Source organism: Tamandua tetradactyla, chromosome 16 (genome assembly GCF_023851605.1).
Source record: "Tamandua tetradactyla isolate mTamTet1 chromosome 16, mTamTet1.pri, whole genome shotgun sequence".
Taxonomy (NCBI): Eukaryota; Metazoa; Chordata; class Mammalia; order Pilosa; family Myrmecophagidae; genus Tamandua; species Tamandua tetradactyla.
Genome location: NC_135342.1, coordinates 50,638,160 through 50,661,157, shown reverse-complemented (window position 1 = coordinate 50,661,157; position 22,998 = coordinate 50,638,160). Strand labels below are relative to the sequence as shown.

The window sequence follows — 22,998 nt, the reverse complement described above, 5'->3', positions numbered from 1 at the left end:
CAACATAAGAAAATCAATTAATGTAATACACCATATCAACAAATCAAAACAGAAAAATCACATGATCATCTCAATTGATGCAGAGAAGGCATTTGACAAGATTCAACATCCTTTCCTGTTGAAAACACTTCAAAAGATAGGAATACAAGGGAACTTCCTTAAAATGATAGAGGGAATATATGAAAAACCCACAGCTAATATCATCCTCAATGGGGAAAAATTGAAAACTTTCCCCCTAAGATCAGGAACAAGACAAGGATGTCCACTATCACCACTATTATTCAACATTGTGTTGGAGGTTCTAGCCAGAGCAATTAGACAAGAAAAAGAAATACAAGGCATCAAAATTGGAAAGGAAGAAGTAAAGCTATCACTGTTTGCAGACGATATGATACTATATGTCGAAAACCTGGAAAAATCCACAACAAAACTACTAGAGCTAATAAATGAGTACAGCAAAGTAGCAGGTTACAAGATCAACATTCAAAAATCTGTAGCGTTTTTATATACTAGCAATGAACAAGCTGAGGGGGAAATCAAGAAACAAATCCCATTTACAATTGCAACTAAAAGAATAAAATACCTAGGAATAAATTTAACTAAAGAGACAAAAAAACTATACAAAGAAAACTACAAAGAACTGTTAAAAGAAATCACAGAAGACCTAAATAGATGGAAGGGCATACCGTGTTCATGGATTGGAAGACTAAATATAGTTAAGATGTCAATCCTACCTAAATTGATTTACAGATTCAATGCAATACCAATCAAAATCCCAACAACTTATTTTTCAGAAATAGAAAAACCAATAAGCAAATTTATCTGGAAGTGCAGGGTGCCCCAAATTGCTAAAAACATCTTGAGGAAAAAAAACAAAGCTGGAGGTCTCGCACTGCCTGACTTTAAGGCATATTATGAAGCCACAGTGGTCAAAACAGCATGGTATTGGCATAAAGATAGTTATATCGACCAATGGAATCGAATAGAGTGCTCAGACATAGACCTTCTCATCTATGGACATTTGATCTTTGATAAGGCAGTCAAGCCAACTCACCTGGGACAGAACAGTCTCTTCAATAAATGGTGCCTAGAGAACTGGATATCCATATGCAAAAGAATGAAAGAGGACCCGTATCTCACACCCTATACAAAAGTTAACTCAAAATGGATCAAAGATCTAAACATTAGGTCTAAGACCATAAAACAGTTAGAGGAAAATGTAGGGAGATATCTTATGAATCTTACAATTGGAGGCGGTTTTATGGACCTTAAACCTAAAGCAAGAGCACTGAAGAAAGAAATAAATAAATGGGAGCTCCTCAAAATTAAACACTTTTGTGCATCAAAGAACTTCATCAAGAAAGTAGAAAGACAGCCTACACAATGGGAGACAATATTTGGAAATGACATATCGGATAAAGGTCTAGTATCCAGAATTTATAAAGAGATTTTTCAACTCAACAACAAAAAGACAGCCAACCCAATTACAAAATGGGAAAAAGACTTGAACAGACACCTCTGAGAAGAGGAAATACAAATGGCCAAAAGGCACATGAAGAGATGCTCAATGTCCCTGGCCATTAGAGAAATGCAAATCAAAACCACAATGAGATATCATCTCACACCCACCAGAATGGCTATTATCAACAAAACAGAAAATGACAAGTGCTGGATAGGATGCGGAGAAAGAGGCACACTTATCCACTGTTGGTGGGAATGTCAAATGGTGCAACCACTGTGGAAGGCAGTTTGGCGGTTCCTCAAAAAACTGAATATAGAATTGCCATACGACCCAGCAATAGCATTGCTAGGTATCTACTCAAAGGACTTGAGGGCAAAGACACAAACGGACATTTGCACACCAATGTTCATAGCAGCATTATTTACAATTGCAAAGAGATGGAAACAGCCAAAATGTCCATCAACAGACGAGTGGCTAAACAAACTGTGGTATATACATACGATGGAATATTATGCAGCTTTAAGACAGGATAAACTTATGAAGCATGTAATAACATGGATGGACCTAGAGAACATTATGCTGAGTGAGTCTAGCCAAAAACTAAAAGACAAATACTGTATGGTCCCTTGATGTGAACTGACATTCGAGAATAAACTTGGAATATGTCATTGGTAACAGAGACCAGCAGGAGTTAGAAACAGGGTAAGATAATGGGTAATTGGAGCTGAAGGGATACAGACTGTGCAACAGGAGTAGATACAAAAACTCAAAAATGGACAGCCCAATGCTACCTAATTGTAATGTAATTATGTTGAAACACTGAATGAAGCTGCATCTGAGCTATAGTTATTTTTGTTGTTGTTGTTTGTTGGTTTGTTTGTTTGTGTTTTTTGTTTTTTTCTTTTTCCTTTTTTCTTTTTTATATATATGTTTAATTTTTTATTTTTATTATTATTTTTATTTTTCTCTATATTATCATTCTATATCTTTTCTGTTGTTTTGCTAGTTCTTTTCCTAATTCGATGCAAATGTACTAAGAAATGATGATCATACATCTATGTGATGATATTAAGAATTACTGATTGCATATGTAGAATGGAATGATTTCTAAATGTTGTGTTAGTTAATTTTTTTTAATTAATAAAAAAAAATCTAAATAAATTCCACGCACTTGAATGGAAGACTTAATGTCATTAAGATATCAATGCTACCCAAAGTGATTTACCAATTGAACACATTCCCAATGAAAATTCTAACAGCAATTGTCACAAAGATGGAAAAGCTAATTATTAAATACATATGGTATATAAAATAGCCAAAACATCTTGAAAAAGAAGGAAATTCAAGGATTGACATTTCCCAATTTCAAAAATATTACAAAGCCATCATAATCAAAACAGTGTAGTATTGACACAGGGCAGACATAAAAACTAACTGAATGAAACTGAGAGTACAGAAATATACACATCTATGCCAACTGATTTTTAAAAATATTTTTATTGTAAAAACTTAAACATCCTTGACATACAAACATTCCATACATGGTGTACAATCAGTGGTCCACAAAATCATCACATAGTTGTGTATTCATCACCATGATTATTTTTTTGAACATTTGCCTCACTCCAGCAAAAGAAATAAAAAGGAAAAATCTCATACATACCATACCCCATGCCCCTCCCTCTCATTCATCACTAGTATTTCAATCTACTCAGTTTATTTTGAGCTTTGTTCCCCCTACTCTTTGTTTATTTTTATCCATATTTTTTTACTCATCTCTCCATAACCTAGATAAAAGGAGCATTAGATTTAAGGTTTTCACAATCAAGCAGTTACATCGTAAAAGCCATATCATTATATAATAATCTTCAGGACACACGGCTGTGGGACACAGCTCAACAGCTTCAGATACTTCCCTCTAGCCATTCCAATACACCATAAACTAAAAAGGGGATGTCTATATAATGTGTAAGAATAACCTCCAGGATAACCTCTCGACACTGTTTGAAATCTCTCAGCCACTGACACTTTATTTTTGTCTCAATTCTGTCTTCCCGCTTTTGGTCAAGAAGGTTTCCTCAATCTCTTGATGCCAGGTCCCACCTCATCCCAGGATTTCTGTACCACATTGCCAGGGAGATTTACACCCCTGGGAGTCATGTCCCACAAAGGGGGAGAAGGTATGTCAATTGATTTTTTTTTCCTTTTTAAATTTTTTTAAACATAACAACACACAAATATGAACATTCTTACTGTATGATTATTCCATTCTTGGTATATAATCAGTAACTCACAATATCATCACATATGTATATTCATCACCATGATCATTTCTTAGAGCATTTACATCAATTCAGAAAAATAAAGTAATAGGAAAAAAAAAAAGCTCATACATACCATATCCCTTACCCCTCCCTCTCATTGATTCCTAGTATTTCCATATACCCAATACATTTTAGCCTTTGTTTTCCCTATTTTTCTCTATACCCCTTTATCATTCCCTTTCACTGATCACTAGCATTTCAATCTACTGAATTTATTTTAATATTTGTTCCCCCTATTACTTACTTATTTTTAATCCATATGTTTTACTCATCTGTCCATACCATAGATAATAGGAGACAAGGTTTTCACAATCACAGTCACACTGCAAAAGCTATATCACTATACAATCATTTTCAGGAAACATGGCTACTGGAACACAGCTCTACATTTTCAGGCACTTTCCTCCAGCCTCTCCAGTATACCTTAACTAAAAAGGTGATACCTATATAATGTGTAAGAATAACCTCCAGGATAACCTCTCAACTTTGTTTGAAATCTCTCAGCCATTGACACTTTATTTTGTCTCATTTCTCTCTTCCCCCTTTTGGTCTAGAAGGTTTTCTCATTTCCTTGATGCTGAGTCCCAGCTCTTTCTAGGATTTCTGTCCCACGTTGCCGGGAAGCTTTACACCCCTGGGAGTCATGTCCCACATAGAGAGGGGATGGGTAGTGAGTTTGCTTGTCGTGTTGGCTGAGAGGAAGAGGCCACATCTGAGCAACAAAAGAGGCTCTCTGGGGATGACTCTTAGACCTAATTTTAAGTAGGTTTAGCCTATCCTTTGCGGGGATAAGTTTCATATGAACAAAACTCAGGACTGAGGGCTCAGCCTATTGCTTTGGTTGTCCCCACTGCTTGTGAGAGTATCAGGAATTCTCCACATGGGGAAGTTGAATTTTCCCCCTTTCTCGCCATTCCCACAAGGTGACTTTGCAAATACTTTTTATTCACTGTTCAAATCACTCTGGGATTTATTGGGGCATCACTCTGGACAAACCTACAAAATTTCATGCCCTACTCAAGGTTCCATGCACTTATGCTGTTCAATTAAACTGTCCACGTAAGTTATATTAGGAAATGCACTAGTCAACTTCTAAATTTTTTTACCAAATAAACAATTTTTGGTTTAGTCTTGCCCATAAGTTAAAGTTTTAAAATATGAATTACCATCTATTTTCAACACCCTGCAGTATTGACATTCCTTTGTTCTTCCTCATGCAAAAACATTTTTAAATTTGTACATTTAGTCACTATCATAATACACTCTAGGCATTCCTAGATTATACCATCTCAGTCTTTATCGTCATCTTTTCTTTTGATTGCTTTTGTGCCCCCAGCCCTCTCCCTCTATCATTCTCACATTCAGCTTTATTCAGTGTTCTAACATTATTGTATTACAGTTAGGTAGTATTGTGCTATCCACGTCTGAATTTTTACAATCAGTCCTGTTGTACAATCTGTATCCCTTCAGCTCCAATTACCCAATATCTACCCTATTTCTATCTCCTGATGGTTTCTGTTCTTAACTGAAATTCTCCAAGTTCATCCACTAATGTTAGTTCATATCAGTGAGACTATACAGTATTTGTCCTTTTGTTTCTGGCAAATCTCATTCAGCATGATGTCCTTAAGGTCCATCCATATTGTTGCATACTTCATAACTTCATTCTGTCTTACAGTTGCATAATATTCCATCATATGTATATACCACAGTTTGTTTAGCCACTCATCTCTCAATGGACATTTTGGCTGTTTCCATCTCTTTGCAATTGTAAATAATGCTGCTATAAACATAGGTGTGCAAGTGTCTGTTTTGTGTCTTTGCCCTCAAGTCTTCTGAGTAGATACGTAGCAGTGGTACTGCTGGATTATATGGCAATTCTGTATTTAGCTTTTTGAGGAACCACCATACTGCCTTCCACAGAGGTTGTACCATTTGACATTCCCACCAACAGTGGATAAGTGCGCCTCTTTCTCCACATCCTCTCCAGCACTTGTGGTTTTCTGTTTTATTGATAATGGCCATTCTGGTGGGTGTGAGATGATATCTCATTGTGGTTTTGATTTGCATTTCCCTAATAGCCAGGGAAGTTGAGCATCTTTTCATGTGCATTTTAGCCATTTGCATTTCCTCTTGTGTGAAGTGTTTGTTCAAGTCTTTTGCCCTTTTTGTAATTGGGTTGTCTATCTTTTTATTGTTGAGTTGAACAATCTCTTTATATATTCTGGATATTAGACCTTTATCTGATATATCATTTCCAAATATTGTCTCCCATTGTATAGGCTGTATTCTTACTTTCTTGACAAAGTTTTTTGATGCACAAAAGTGTTTAATTTTGATGAGTTTCCATTTATTTATTTATTTATTCAATGCTCGTGCTTTGGGTGTAAGATCTCGTAAACTGCTTTCTATTATAAGATTTATAAGATATTTCTCTGTATTTTCTTCTAAAAGTTTTAGGGTCTTGGATCTAATGTTTAGGTCTTTGATCTATTTTGAGTTAATTATTGTATAGGGTGTGAGATATGGATCCTCTTTCATTCTTTTGCATGTGGATATTCAGTTCTCTAGGCACCATTTATTGAAGAGACTGTTCTGTCCCAGGTGAGCTGGCTTGACTGCCTTATCAAAGATCAATTGTCCATAGATGAGAGGTCTATATCTGAACAGTCTATTCGATTCCATTGGTCAGTATATCTATCTTTATACCAGTACCCTGCTGTTTGACCACTGTAACTTTGTAAATGTGCCTTAAAGTCAGGGAGTGTGAGACGTCCGACTTCATTTTGATTTCTCAGAATATTTTTAGCTATTCAGGACACCCTGCCCTTCCAGATAAATTCAGTTATTGTTTTTTCTATTTCTGAAAAGTAAGTTTTTGGGATTTTAATTGGTATTGTATTGAATCTATAAGTCAATTTAGGTATAATTGACATCTTAACTGTATTTAGTCTTCCAATCCATGACATGGTATGCCCTTCCATTTATTTAGGTCTTCTGTGATTTCTTTTAGCAATTTCTTGTAGTTTTCTTTGAATAGGTCTTTCATATCCTTAATTAAATGTATTCCTAAATATTTTTTCTTTTGGTTGCAATTGTAAATGGATTTTTTTCCTGATTTCCTCCTCAGATTGTTCATTATTAGTGTATAGAAACACTACAAATTTTTGAGTGTTGATCTTGTAACATGCCACTTTGCTGTACTCATTTATTAGCTCTAGCAGTTTTGCTGTGGATTCTTCAGTGTTTTTGACATATAGTATCATATCATCTGCAAAACAGTGAGAGTTTAACTTCTTCCCTTCCAATTTTGTTGCCTTGTATTTCTTTTTCTTGTCTAATTGCTCTGGCTAGAACTTTCAACACATTTTTGAATAACAGTGGTGATAGTAGACATCCTTGTCTTGTTCCTGATCTTAGGGGAAAGTTTTCAGTTTTTCCCCATTGAGGATGATGTTAGCTGTAGGTTTTCATATATTCCCTTTATCATATTGAGGAAGTTCCCTTCTATTCCTATCCTTTGAAGTGTTTTCAACAAGAAAGGATGTTGAATTTTGTCAAACGCCTTTTCTGCACCAATCGAGATGATCATGTGGATTTCTGCTTTGATTTGTTGATATGGTGTATTACATTAACTGACTTTCTTATGTCGAACCATTCTTGCAAATCTGGGATGAATCCTATTTGGTCATGGTGTATAATTCTTTTAATGTGGTGCTGGATTCGATTTTCAAGAATTTCATTGAGGATTTTTGCATCTATATTCATTAGACAGATTGGCCTGGAATTTTCTTTTCTTGTAATATCTTTGTCTGGCTTTGGTATGAGGGTGATGTTGGCTTCATAGAATGAGTTAGATAGCCTTCCCTCCTCTTCAATTTTTTTGAAGAGTTTGAGCAGGATTGGTACTAATTCTTTCTCGAATGTTTGGTAGAATTCACATGTGAAGCCATCTGGTCCTGGACTTTTTTGGAGGGGAGCTTCTTAATGACTAATTCAGTTTCTTTACTTGTGATTGGTTTGTTGAGGTCGTCTGTTTCTTCTTGAGTCAATCTTGGTTGTTCATGCCTTTCTAGGAAGTTGCCCATTTCATCTACATTGTCTAGCTTATTAGCATAATGTTGTTCATAGCATTCTCTCATTATCTCTTTTATTTCTGTGAGGTCAGTGGTTATGTCTCCTCTTCCATTTCTGATTTTATTTATTTGCATCCTCTCTCCTCTTCTTTTTGTCAGCCTCACTAAGGGTCCATCAATCTTATAGATTTTCTCATAGAACCAACTTCTGGTTTTACTGATTTTCTCAACTGTTTTCATGTTCTCAATTTCATTTATTTCTGCTCTAGTCTTCATTATTTCTTTCCTTTTACTTGCTTTGGGGTTAGTTTGCTGTTCTTTCTCTAGTTCTTCCAAGTGGACAGTTAATTCCTCAATTTATGTTTTTTCTTCTTTTTTGACATAGGCATTTAGGGTAATAAATTTCCCTCTTAGCACTGCCTTTGCTACATCCCATAAATTTTCATTTGCCTTGAGATATTTACTGATTTCTCTTGTAATTTCTTCCCTGACCCACTGGTTGTTTAAGAGCATGTTGTGAGCCTCCATATATTTGTAAATTTTCTGGCACTCTGCTTATTATTGATTTCCACCTTCATTCCTTTATGATCTGGGAAATTGTTTAGTATGATTTCAATCTTTTTAAATTTATTGAGACTTGCTTTGTGACCCAGTATATGGTCTATCCTTGAGAATGATATGTGAGGACTTGAGAAAAAAGTGTAACCTACTGTTGCAGGGTGTAATGTTCTATGAATGTCTGTTAACTCTAGCTCATTTATTGTAATATTCAAATTCTCTGTTTCTTTATTGATCCTCTGTCTAGATATTCTGTCCATTGATGAGAGTGGGGAATTAAAGTCTCCAACTATTATGGTAGATGTGTCTATTTTTCTTTTCAATGTTTTCCTCATGTATTTTGGAGCAGTCTGGCTTGGTGCATAAATATTTATTATCGTTATGTCTTCTTGTTGAATTGTTCCTTTTTATTAATACATAGTGCCCTTCTTTTTCTCTTTTAATTGCTTTACATTTGGAGTCTAATTTGTTGGATATTAGTATAGCTACTCCTGCTCTTTTCTGATTGTTGTTTCCATGAAATATCTTTTCCCAACCTTTCACTTTCAACCTATGTTTATCCTTGGGTCTAAGATGTGTCTCCTGTAGACAGCATATAGATGGGACCTGTTTTTAAATTCATTCTGCCACTCTATGTCTTCTGACTGGGAGTTTAATCCATTAACATTTAATGTTATTACTGTATGGGCAGTACTTTCTTCTACCATTTTGCCTTTTGGATTTTATATGTCATATTTAATTTTTCTTCTTTTTACCTTTACTTATAGTTTTCATTTCTACACTCTTCTCCACACTGCTCTCTCCTGTCTTTTCCTATCTGTCTCTAGCACTCCCTTTAGTATTTCTTGCAGAGCTGGTCTCTCATTCACAAATTCTCTCAGTGATTTTTTTGTCTGAAAATATTTTAATTTCCCCTTCATTTTTGAAGGACAATTTTGCTGGATATAGAATTCTTGGTTGGCAATTTTTCTCTTTTGGTATCTTAAATATATCATACCATTGTCTTCTTGCCTCCATGGTTTCTGCTGAGAAATCTATGCATGATCATATTGGGCTTCCCTTGTATGTGATGGATTGTTTTTCTCTTGCTCCTTTCAATATTCTCTCTTTTTGACATCTGACATTCTGATTAGTAAGTGTTTCAGAATATGTCTATATGTCTATTCTGTTTGGGGTATGCTGCACTTCTTGGATCTTTAATTTTAAATCTTTCATAAGAATTTGGAATTTTTCAGTGATAATTTCCTCTATTAGTTTTTCTCCTCCTTTTCCCTTCTCTTCTCCTTCTGGGACACCCACAACATGTATATATTCATGTGCTTCATGTTGTCATTCAATTCCCTGAGTCCCTGCTCATATTTTTCCATTCTTTTCCCTATATTTTCTCTTGCTTGTTGGATTTCTGATGTTCTGTCCTCCAGTTCACTAATCCTATCTTCTGCCTCTTGAAATCTGATATTGTAGGTTTCCATTGTTTTTTTCATCTCTTCTACTGTGCCTTCATTCCCATAAGTTCTGCGATTTGTTTTTTCAGACTTTTGATTTCTTCTTTTTGTTCATTCCTTGCCTTCTTTATATCTTTCCTCAATTCATTGATTTGATATTTGATGAGGTTTTCCATTATGGTAGATGTGTCTATTTTTCTATTATGGTAGATGTGTCTATTTCCATGTCTGTTCGAACATTCTGAATTAATTGCTTCAACTCCTGTGTCTTATTTGAATTGTTACTTTGTTCCTTTGACTGCACCATATCTTCAAATTTCCTAGTATGATTTGTTATTTTTTGCCAGAGTTTAGGCACTTAATTTCCTTAATTAGTTTATTCTGGAGATTGTTTTCACTTTTTTTTTACCTAGGAGTTTCTTGCTGGATGACTTGGTTGTCTATCTGTTCTTTGACATTCAGTTCAGCTTATTCTAGATCTCTAGCTTAGGTTTTGCTTAACAGATCAGTGTTTTTTCAGTTCCTGTTTTCTTGTTTCTTGCCCTGCCTGTATGGTGCCTTATTTTTCCTCCCTTAGGAGGGTCTACTTAGGTATTATTGACTCCAGTCAGTTCTTCCCAGACCAAACAGGCCTCCTCTCAGGAGGAAAGAGTCACCTGCATCAATTTTCCCTGAGGGGGAGACCCAGCAGGTTGAAAGACTTTCGCATGAAGCCTCTGGACTCTGTGTTTTTCCTATCCTGCCCAGTATGTGCTGCTTGTCTGCCTGTGGGTCCCACCTGCATAATGTGATGTGGTATCTAACTTCAGCAGACTTTCCCTGCTAGGGGCATAGTTGAGACAGAGGAGAGTATGTAGGCTGGCTTTAATCCTTCAGTTTTTCAGACTGTGGGGTCTGAATTCCTTGAGGGAGGGATTCCACCTGAGCTGGGCCCCACCCCTCTCCTGGGGAAGGCACAGCCTCCAGACAAACTCTCAAACAAGCTTAATTCTGCCCATGCCTGGGGCAGCTGGAGCCTGAGAAGCCCTGCAGCTGTATTCAAACATCAATCAAGCTGTAGAAACACAGACACAAAAAAGAAAAGAAAAAAAAATCCTTTTCAGAGCAGGACCCCCATTCCTCAGGTTTGCCAGTCAAGAGCTTGAGTTGGTATTCTAGTCTGCTAGCTGTCGGAATGCAATATACCTGAAACAGAATGGCTTTTAAAAAGGGTAATTTAATAAGTTGCTAGTTTACAGTTCTAAGGTCAAAAAAGTGTCCTAGTTAAAACAAGTCTATAGAAGTCTAGTCCAATCTAGGGCATCCAGGGAAAGATACCTTGAATATCGGTTCAAGAAGGCCAATGAAGTTCAGGGTTTCTCTCTCAAGTGAGATGGCACATGGTGAACACAGTCACAGTTTTTCTCTTGGCTGTAAGGGCACATGGCGAGCACAGCGTCATCTGCTAGCTTTCTCTCCTGGCTTCCTGTTTCATGAAGCTCCCCGGGAGGCATTTTTCTTCTTTATCTCCAAAGGTCGCTGGTTGTGGACTCTCTGCTTTGTGGTGCTGCAGCATTCTCTGCTCTCTCCGGATCTCCTTCATTCTCCAAAATGTTTCCTTTTTTATAGGCTCCACAAACTTATCAAAACCCACCCAAATGGGTGGAGACATGTTGTCACCTAATCCAGCTTAACAATCACTCTTGATTAAATCACATCTCCAGGGAGACGATTTGATTACAGTTTCAAATATACAGTATTGAATAGGGATTATTTCTGCCTTTACAAAATGGGATTTTGATTAAAACATGGCTTTTCTAGGGGACATACATCCTTTCAAACCAGCGCAGTTGGTATTTTGTTCTGTGTTTCTTCAGGTCCTATGTGCCCTCTCCTTTCCTTCAGGGCCCCAACCCTTTCTAGTATTTTGTGCTGTACGATCCCAAAAATGTCTGTTTTGGTTTTTTTTCTTTTTTCTTTTTCCATCAGCCCTGCTCCCTCTGCACTGGGGCAAAACCCAGCAACCTCAGATTTTACTCGAGGGGGCCTATTTTTAGTAGTCAGAAATTGTTAATTAATTCCACAGTTGGAGCTTGGTTGCACTCAGCCCCTGCTACTAGTAAAATCTCTTTCCTATCCACTCTGGGAAGAAGCCTGTGGGGGAGGGGTACCAGCCACTGGCTTGGGGAACTCACGGTTCTGGGTAGGCTTGCAGCCGACCCAGCTTGTCCAGACTGCAGTATGTTGTGTGTCACTGAATGTGGCCCCAGCAGTAGTTCTGTACTGTTCCTGGCTATTTATTAGCTGCTCTGGAGTACGAACTAAATCCTACTTCTCACTAAGCCACCATCTTGGCTGCTCCCGGACAATTGATTTTTGACAAGGGCACCAGATTCACTCAAAGGGGAAAGAACTGTTTCTTCAATTAATGGTACTGGGGAAACTGTATGTCCACTTGTGAAAGAATGAAAATGGACTCCTACCTCACACCACATACAAAAATTAACTCAAAACAGACCAATGGTCTAAATATAAGAACTAAACCATAAAACTCTTATAAGAAAACATAGGGAAGTATTTTCAGGACCTTGTTTTATATGAAGGATTTTGAGACTTAATACCCAAAGCATGAGCAACAAAAGAAAAAATAGATAAATGGGACTTCATCAAAATTAAAAACTTTTGTGTATCAAAGAACATTATCAAGAAAATGTAAAGATAATCAGGAAGCACATTATTGTTGGTGTAATTAATAGTGCTGAATAATGTGCATCTGAATGTGTTTGAAAGGGGAAGCCTTGGGTTCTGTGTGTCACTAGAAGGAAATCTTGACTGTAGAACACAGTGAACTCTGTTGTGAACAATTATTGTAGTTAATAGTATGAATATAAGAAAGTTCTTTCAGGAACTGTCATGGTCAGGGACATGTGTCAACTTGGCCAAGTGGTGGTACCTGTTTATCTGGTGGGCAAGTGTTGGTCTGTATGTTGCAATGAAGACATTTCATAGAATTAGATCATGATCACATCAGCTGCATCCACAGCTGATTCCATTTATAATAAGCCAAAGGGGAGTATCTTCTACAATGAGTGATGCTTAATTTAATCATGGGAAGCCTTTTAAGGAGGATTCAGAGGAGACAGGTTCCATAACTGCTTTGGCTGGTAAGCCTCTCCTGTGGAGTTCATCCAGACCCTCCATCGGAGTCATCGGCTTCACAGCCTGCCCTGCGGATTTTGGACTTTGCATTCCTGCGGTCACGTGAGACACTTTTATAAATTTTATATTTGCGAGCATTCCCTGTTGATTCTGTTTCTCTAAAGAACCCTAACTAATATAGGAACCATAACAAAAGGTGGTAATAATAGGGAGGTATATGGGAAAAGTACACCTAATGCAAAATATGTACTATCTTAGCAGTAATATTCTTGCATCAATTGTAATAAAGACACAACATCAATGCTAAGTGTCAACAATAAGGAGGTATGTGGGATCGTTGTATTTTTTATTCCTAGAAAAATATTACATGTCACAGAAACAACAAAATTTCTTTGTCACTTGCACTGTTTTATTCTGATGCTTCTCTGTAAGTGCATGTGGTCAGCCGCAGGCCAAAGCTTCATCTTCAGCAAACAAATAAACAAAACAACCTTACATGAGATTCAAGGCAAGTATACAAATTATGTGATACCTGTCAATTAGCATAACCCTGATAAGAATGTAAAGGTGGGACAAGGTCAGGTGTCTCAACTGACAGGGTCCTTTTGGTTACACTTTGAACTTTATATAACTACACATTTCTATGGGATATAAATGTGTTCTTGTCACAAGTCCACTTTCTGGATAGAAATTTTTCTTGTCACAAGGTTATGACTCTCACAGTAGTTATAAATCTATCAGATCTCCCCACTTGGGGAATTCCTGTTACTCTCACAAGTAATATTGACAAAAGCTCTGGAATATATATCTTTGCCTAATAAAAGAAAATAAGCTAATAAGCAAAGTCTTTGATGGTAAAGCTTGCATCTAGGAAACTTATTTCTGTAACAATGAAACTAAGCCTAATTATGATTAATGCCTAAGAATCACCCCCTGAAAACCTCCTTGTTGCTCAAGTGTGGCCTTTCTCTAAGCCAAACTGCAAATAAACTACATTCCCCACTATATGGGACGTGACTCCCAGGAATGAGCCACCCTAGTGCCAAGGGATTATTATCAAGTGTTACTCAAGCAATGCATTCAGAGAAAGACCTTGATCGAAAGGAGAAAATATCAATACTATGGAGTTTTTACAGCTAAGAGACTTCAGAGAGTTGAGAAGTCATTCTAGAGATTACTCTTATGCAGGTCTAAAAGGGTTAAAACTAAAACCCTTTTTAGTGTATGGTGTATTGGAGTGGCTGGAGGGAAGTACCTGAAACTGTTGAGCTGTGTTCCAGTAGCCTTGATTCTTGAAGATGATTGTATAATGATACAGCTTTTACAGTGTGACTGTGTGATTGTGAAAATATTGTGTCTGATGCTCCTTTTATCCAGGATATGGACAGATGAGTAAAAAAAATAAGGATAAAAAATAAATAAATAATAAGGGGGGTGGATAAAGGGTAGAAGACTGGGTGGATTGAAATGCTAAAGGTCAATGAGAGGGAGGATTAAGGGGTATGGGATGTATGAGTTTTTTTTCTTTTTTCTTTTTATTTCTTTTTTCTGGAGTGATGCAAGTGCTCTAAATTTGATCATGGTGATGAATGCACAACTACGTCATGATATTGTGAGCCACTGATTGTTCACTATGTATGGAATGTATGTAAGGATTTCACAATAAAAAAATATATTTTAAAAGTGCTCCTGAGGGCCTTTGGGACCGCCAGACATCATAGGCAAGTCACATGGCTACGTGAAATCAACACCCCTCGGCAAATTCGGGAATCCATGAAAAGTTATTTCCCCAATATAACATAGTTATATTCACTTATAAGTCCCCTAATCATGATTCTTGTATTCCTTTTACTTGAATCAATAATTTTGAATTTACCTGTTATTTCTCAGAGACTTAAAGCTTCTGGATTGTTCCTACACCAGTTGAGCCCTGACACCCAGCAGGTAAGTGGTCAGCTCTTCTCCAGTTCTTCAGGTCTGCCCAGGACAAATAACCAAGCGGTGATGATGGATCAGCCCCATCCTGAAGACAAAAAATATCTTCAACAGCAAGCAAAACAATTCCATTCCTCCACCCCATAATATATACATCCTTCCTCAGCCTGAAGCAGCCAAAGTGGTCGTCATCCCAAATCCCTTGAGATTGAGGAATGAATAAAAATAAAGGGGAATTATAACCACTGATGACAGAGGATCTATTGTTTCTGTGTATACTATCTTGTGTTAATTGAGTGATTTGTAACATTGCTATAAAAGAAGAGACAAAGACACATGATATATTCAAACTATTCTTTTTTGTTTTGTTTTGGATGCTGTATGGTGGGGTCACATTTCATTATTTTTCCATATGAGTATCCTGTTATTACAGCACCATTTGCTGGATTTTTGTGTGTTTGTGTTTTCCTTGTTTGTTGTTTGGGGAAGTGCATGGACCGGGAATTGAACCCAGGTCTCCCACATGGCAGGTGAGAATTCTATCGCTGAACTATCCTTGCACTGCTATGCAAACTGTTCTTAAAAGGGTTGGGGTGGGGGGGAACAATAATGTGCACATGCTAAATGATGGTGAATTTGGATAATGGGCAAAAAAGAGTTCCTTGCAATATTTTTGCAACTTCTCTGTAAACTTAAAGTTTTAAATGTTAAATGTATTTTAAAATAAAATACAACATTAAAAAAAAAAACATGAGAACGGGAAAAAATACTTGGAAACCAGATATCTGATAAGGGTTTATAATCCAGAATATATTAAAAAAACTCCTACAACTTAACAACAAAATTAACAACCCAATTTAAAAATGGGACTGATTGTTGGTGGGCAAAGGACTAATAAAAGAAAATATGCTTATAAGCCAAGGCTTTGATCTTAAAGCTTACACCTACGAACATTATTTCTGTAATAATGAAGCTAAGCCTACATTTCTCCAAAGAAGATATACAATTGGCCAATAAGTACACGAAAAGATGGGTAACATTATTAGCCATTACAGAAATGCCAATCAAAGCCACATGAGATCCAACTTCACACCCACTAAGATGGCGTGTTTCTGTTTTTTGCTATTATGCTAGCGAGGATGTGGAGAAGTGGGAGCCTTGGCACACTGCTGGTGGGAATGTAAAATGGTGCAGTCACCATGGAAAACAGTTTGGTGGTTCCTCGAAAAGTCAAACATAAAACTACCGTCTGACCCACTTCTAAGTATATACCCAAGAGAATGGAAAGCACTGACTCATACAGACATTTGCACACTAATTTTGTGGCAGCATTATTCACAATAGCCAAAAGATGGAAGCAACCCAAATGCCCATCCACAAGATGAATGGATAAGCAAAATGTGGTATAGTCATACAACAGAAAATTATTCAGCCTTAAAAGGGAATGAAATTCTGATACTTACGATGACACGGATGAATTTTGAAGAATCATGTTGAGTGAAATAAGTCAGACACAAAGGGAAAGATATCGTGTGATTCTACTTATTTGAAACAACTAGACCATGCAAATTCTGAGAGCCAGAAAATAGAGTACAGCTTACCCGGGTAGGGGGAAGGGAGTTTGGGGAGTTAATAGATAATGGGTGTAGGGTTTCTGTTTGGGGTGATGGGAAAGTTCTGATAATGGGGGGTGATAAGCATATATCACAATACTGTGAATATGATTAATCCCACTGGGTGGTAGCTTGGGAGCGTTCGAAACGGGAAAGTCTATGTTGTATACGTTTCCACAATTTAAAAAAGAGAGATAACAATTGAGGAGAAAGTGCTCAGAAGGGCATTATTGGGACAGATTAAAAAATTGGAATGTAGACTGTAAATTGCATATTAATATTAAATTTCCTGAACTTGATAACTGTACTCAAAGTGACAGTGTAAGTGAATATCCTTGTTCCTAGGAAATGTGCATGAAAGTATTAAGTGTACAAGAAGCATGATATATACAATCTACTTTTAAATGTTTAGAAAATAAGATGGAAAATTGATACATAGATAGATAGACAGAGAAAAAATGATATGGAAAATATGGCAAAATATTAAAAATTGGTGGATCTGGGTATCTGGATAAGGGGGTTTATTGGAGTTCTCCGTACGGATTTTGTACTATTTTTGCAAATGTCTAAGTTTGAAATTATTTTTAAATAAAAAATTAATTTAAAAATTAATAGCAAAACATGAAAAATTAATTATCATTTTAATATATCTTTATAATTTTTATGCTTACAAATTTGATCTGTACTACTGGGGAACTTCCACATTGTAAAAACATACACTATGAAGTTCCCCCACAGTCTCACTCTAGCGGTAGATGTATAATTTTCAAGACTTTTTACCCATGTTTGAGGACATTTTTGCCTTATCTGAGAATTAGAAAATTATTTCCTTAGACATTTTCTAGAAATCATCTCATTTTCTTCACCTTTGTTTTTTTAAAAAAGTATTATTTGCTATGCACTGAAAGTTATCCAGGAAGAAATAACATGGAAAACAAAAGCAAAGTAATAACTTCCCAAGGCTCTGATTGCAGACCCTACCTTTCTCTGTTGAAATGGATGAGTAAGTGTGAGAGACCAGCAGACCCCTTACAATGGCCTGAGACTTTCTCCTTGACTAATCAGGAAGGATTAAAGAGAACCAAAAAGGACAACTGCTCTCTCACTTTATGAGTCACTGTATGATTTTCTCCCTAAAAATCATCTTGCTAACTCCTGCTGGTATACTGAGGAAACAGTGATCTGCCCACTTCAAGAAGGGGAATTCTGAGACCCAGAAATGCACAGGACATGTGCTGGTTTGAAAGGAAGTATACCCCCTAGAAAAGCCATGTTTTAATCAAAATCCCATTTCATAAAGGTAGAATAATCCCTATTCAATACTGTATGTTTGAAACTGTAATCAGATCATCTCCCTGGATGATGTGATTTAATCAGGAGTGGTTGTTAAACTGGATTAGGTGACGACATGTCTCCACCCATTTGGGTAGGTCTTGATAAGTGTCTGGAGTCCTATAAAAGAGGAAACATTTTGGAGAATGAGAGACTCAGAGAGAGCAGAGCAGAATGACATAGCCACAAGAAACAGAGTCCACCAGCCAGTGACCTTTGGAGATAAAGATGGAAAATGCCTCCTGGAGAGTTTCATGAAACAGGAAGCCAGGAGAAAAAGCTAGCAGATGATGCCGTGTTTGCCATGTGCCTTTCCAGATGGGAGAGCAGCCCCGACTGTGTTCGCCATGTGCCTTCTCACTTGAGAGAGAAATCCTGAACTTCATCAGCTTTCTTGAACCAAGGTATCTTTCCCTGGATGCCTTAGATTGGATATTTCTATAAATCTGTTTTAATTGGGACATTTTCTCAGCCTTAGAACTGTAAACTAGTAACTTATTAAATTCCCCTTTTTAAAAGCCATTCTGTTTCTGGTATATTGCACTCCAGCAGCTAGCAAACTAGAACAGGACACCTTCCAGAATTCAGAAACAAGACTACTGTATGCCACACAGAATGCTAGTTCGCTCTCCAAACAAGATGCAGTGATAGTATTTGACTGCCTCAGAGTACCAGCTCCCCATGGTTTGAATCCTCCCTCCACTTGCCAAGAGGGACAGAAGGGACCTGCTAAGGCCAGGATGGGGGGTGGGGGGTGTGTCATGGTACAGCCTCTATCCCTCCACCCAGAAGGCAGCTGGCTTCCCGTAGAACGCCCCTTCTGGGGGTGCTGGGGGATCAGACAGCTTCCCGGCTGTACCTGCTGCCTCTGTTCCCCAGTACAATCTTTTTGGAGAGAAATTTATTAACCCTGTCTCAAACCCCTTAAAAACAAATGTCCATCTATCTCTTTGGAAGTCCACTTTAAAACTCGAGCCTAAGGAAGCAATTCAGAACGTGAGCAAAGCTCTAGCTGCAAGGATGCTCACCACGACACTATGTGAGGATGTCAGGGGCAGTCCTACCTTCCCGACACAGGTCAGACTGGCTGGGACATCAGCTTATCCACAATAGCATGACCTGTAGAAGGCTACACTGTCCCCAGGGAGGTGGGGGCAGGCCTTACGCCGCGGACTCTTGCTCTAGGTGTCAGACGCCCTTCTTTAAGTTACAAGTAAATATATACACTCGCAGGAAGCATTTGTGAACACAGAAGACTAATAACTTCTCCTCTTCCTCCCCAAATGATATTATGCTCATTTTACAGACAAAGAGCCGCTTTCCTTTTTACAGCTCAATATGAAAAAGACCAACAACCCAAAAGAAAAATGGGCAAGGGATATAGACAGACATTTTTTGGAAAAGGAACTATAGGGCTCGTAAATATTTGAAAAGAGGTCAAACCTCATTCATAATAAGAGAAATGCAAAAAAGACACCATTTTTATCTTCCAAATATGGAAAGTGTGATAACACACGATGTTGGGGAGGGTATGGGAAGCAGGCACAGCTCATACGTGGCTGGTGGGAGGAAAAATTATCACTGCATTTAAGGATGGTGATTTGCCCATAATCATCAAAGTTCAAACTATACATTCCCTTTGTCCTTGATATTTTTCTTAATTTACTTCCACATAGGCAAAAATGATGCTGTAGCAGGATAATCACTACCATACTTTGTAATTTGGAATAGCAAGAAACAGAAAATGACCTAAATGTCCACCAAAAGTTAAAACAATTAGGGAAACAAACATGCAATACTATGCAGCTGTTAAAAAGAAAAAAGGGAAAAGAACAGCTCTTTTGTTTTGGTGTGGAAAGATTTCCAAATTACATTGTTAAGTACGAAAAACAGGACAGAGAGCATCATGTATAATATACAACCATTTGGGAAGGGGGGAGGACTATATATATATATCTGCATTTGTGAAGACCCATCTAGACTATCTTTGGATGGAGATGCAAAAACCTAATGATATTGCCTTCAGGGAGGATAATTGGGTGTTTTCAGGGAGGGTAACTGAAGGAGATTTATTTTTCACTATATATCCTTTTGTATCATTTACATTTTATGGTATATGAACATATTAGCTACCAAAAATTAAATAGTTTAAAATCGATATTCTAGGACCATATTTAATTCTCCTTTAACACATAATTCCATTATGTTATTTAATAAAAAATAAGTGATTCCATTTTTTGTTTTTATACACACACATGTGTATATGAATAAGCATTCATTAAAAAAAAGTGAGTCAACCAATTTGCTAACAGAAGTCATGACTGAGCATGATCAATGTCTCCTCTGGCTCTGTGTCTGGAAATTTAAAAGATGTTGAAGTGGTTCGTGGGCTAGAACAGGAGCCCCATTGCTGAGAGACAGGCCTGGAAGAGGCAGGATAAATGAGTGAACTCATGCTTCCTCAGCCTCCCATCTCCCAGACCAGGGAACAGGTTGGTTTCACCACCTGGTCAACCAGGTGAGAGGGAGACCACAGCGCAGAAGAGGAGTCTGGGGTCAGAGGTGACCAAAAGAACTGAACTCATATCCACCCCACTTTCCAGATCCATAGAGATCTTGAGAACATCTAGGGTTTCCCTAGGGAGCAGAATGAAGGTTCCCGGCAACATGACACGGCTCTCAAGGGTTCACAAAACCCCAGATGGCATGGTAGTGAGAAATCGTTGAGAAAACTGAAGCTTGGAGAGGTCAAGTCCCACCTAAGCAAGTGCATCTCTGCCCTTCCACTTCTGCCTGGTTTTAGGTGTGTTTAGGGACTTCCCTTCTCCACATAGCCAGCACAACAGCCAGAATGATCAATCTTTCTGATTTTTTTCTCGCTTTCAGATCATCTGGGTGTTTCCACTGCAGACAACTTCAGTCACTGCAGATATTGGGAGTGATTAACTTTGGGCTACCAGCCAACACACACACAAAAAAGTAGTTTTTGCAAAGAAAACAGTAGTTCCCATCATTAGAACCCTTTAAAGAGTTGCTACAAAGAGTCTGCACTTGTGTTAATTTGCTTACTCCTTAGTCCAGCTCTGCGTGGAAGGCAGAGGAGAGATGCTAGGATGGCAAAAGACATTCTAAGAAGTTTTGCCAACTTCTTCTCAGAAGGAAAGGGGATAACATGGGCTGGTGGGGGTGTTGGGGGGGAGCCGACCTGGTGCTGCAAACATCTGAACACCTCTGTTTGTGAGGCCAGAGCGTTCCCCTCCAGGACCTCTCTGCTTGTCTTCTGCAGGGAGCCATCTCTCCTGAACACTTATGCTTTAAGGTTGACCAAGAACCATTTCTCATCTAATCCATGACACACCATGTGAAGGAAGGCTTATCACCTCCATTTCATAGATGAGGAAACCCAAGGATCTGAGAGATCAAATGGTTAACTCAAGGTCACCCAGCAGATATAGTGTGCTGAGTGCCCCAAGCTGTCTGCCTCCCCCGCTAGGTGCCAGCCCACCTTCTGCTGTGCTTCTGGAGACAAGGCTGGTGGGTGTTATTGGCAGCCAGTCGGGGCTAGAGTTCAGCAAGGTCTAAGGAGAGTCCGGAAGACCTCGACATTGCCCTCTTTACCTCCCCCTCTGCTGTCTTGTAGCAACACTGAGTCTAGCGCTTTTCAGGGCTTCCTTAGAAGGAAGGAAAGGTGGCTTGGAGGGACGAGGTCCCAGATAATGGTTTTGGGTCCACTCAACTCCGCATCTTCAGAGGCTGGGAACTGCCTTTTTGAGTAGGATGAACTCCCGGGCTTTAAGAAAGGAAACTTAAGAAACCCAACTCGTAAAATAGATATAAAAGGTGCCGAAATGGCCACCCCAGCAAACGCCACACCCCTGGTCTCCCCAGTAGGAGAAGTGGCTGAAAACCACATGTGATTTTAGGTAAGTAACCAAACCAGACTCGTGTATTCATTCACCTGTTACTTATGAAGTTAGAATGTTCATCAGAAATAGTTTGCAGAGATTTGACATTAGGAGATTATCGTTAGCAAGTTTAAGGTATGGTTGATGGTATTGTGGTTATGTTAGTTTTTTAAAAAAATAAACATAGTACATTCTGAAATATTTCACTTGAGATGCTGTGATGTCTTTCCTTGTTTCAAAAGAAGAGCAGTGAAAGGGCTGCGCCATACAGCTGAAACCCCACAGGCCTTGCGCTGAGTGTTGAAGCTGAGCCGTGGACACCCGGAATTCATTCTAACCGAAACAGCAAGCTCGCTTGCTCAACCTAATTCTGTTCCTCCTACTTTTGTATATGCTTGAAATTTTCTATAATAAAAAGTTGGCTTTTTTAAAGTTAAAAAGTCCGAATGGTGCATCATGACAGCAGCATGTCTGTGGCTCTTGGGCAATTAAAAGTTAAAAAAAAAAAAAAAAAAAAGCACAAGTGGGCAGCTCCAGGAGGCGACAGGTTTGGGGGTAACAGCCGCATCGCCGTTCCCCAGTCCGCGCATCCCTGACTTGCCTTCCCCTGGGGCTACAATTCATCCCCAAACATCCTAGGGCTGCAAGCTGCGAGCTGCGCCGGCCGCGGCGCCCCATCTACCCACCGGTCTGCAGGTCCATTCATTCGCCCTCCCATTCCGATGGCCATCCAGAAGGTCATCTACCCGGCATTCCAAGGACCCTCCGGCACCCCCTCTACCTGCTACCTGCGGGATTAGAATGCAGAACCTCGCCGCGCCCCTCGCCCCAGCCCGGGTCCCCCAGCCCCGCCGCGCGCCGGGCACTCACCCGCTGCGCTCCTCGCGTCTCTGCGCTGCGACCGAAACTGAAAGCAGGCAGAGAAAGCTGCGGGGCCGGTGCAAGGAACCGGTCGCCGCTGCTGGGAAATCACGTGAATTCGAGGTGTCAGCCCCGGTGCGGGCGTGGGATGGGCGGGACCGGGTGCATCCGCTGCCTCCCCCGTCCCCAGGTGCCCAGCGCTGCTTTGCGGGACGGATCCAGGGGACGTGGGGGTCCCCCGTCCCGCGTGGGCACGAAACCGAGGCCGAAACGTGGAGCGTGAGGCGTGCGGGGACTCTAGGATCCACAGGCACACCTCCGCGGGGGGTCCCACCCGTCGGTTCCTCCT

General features: G+C 38.9%; 1 protein-coding gene across 4 annotated transcripts in view; it reads right to left on the bottom strand.

Moving 5' to 3' along the window:
* Positions 1-22,737, bottom strand: part of NLRC5 (NLR family CARD domain containing 5) — a 116,081-nt gene extending 93,344 nt beyond the window's left edge. For all 4 annotated transcript variants that reach the window (XM_077132508.1, XM_077132507.1, XM_077132509.1 and 1 more), the window contains exons 1-2: positions 22,659-22,737; positions 14,880-15,026 (exon numbers count right to left, since the gene is read on the bottom strand). The gene's annotated coding sequence lies outside the window, so the exon portion shown is untranslated. The remainder of the gene's footprint in view (positions 1-14,879; positions 15,027-22,658) is intronic.
* Positions 22,738-22,998: the final 261 nt, after the last annotated feature.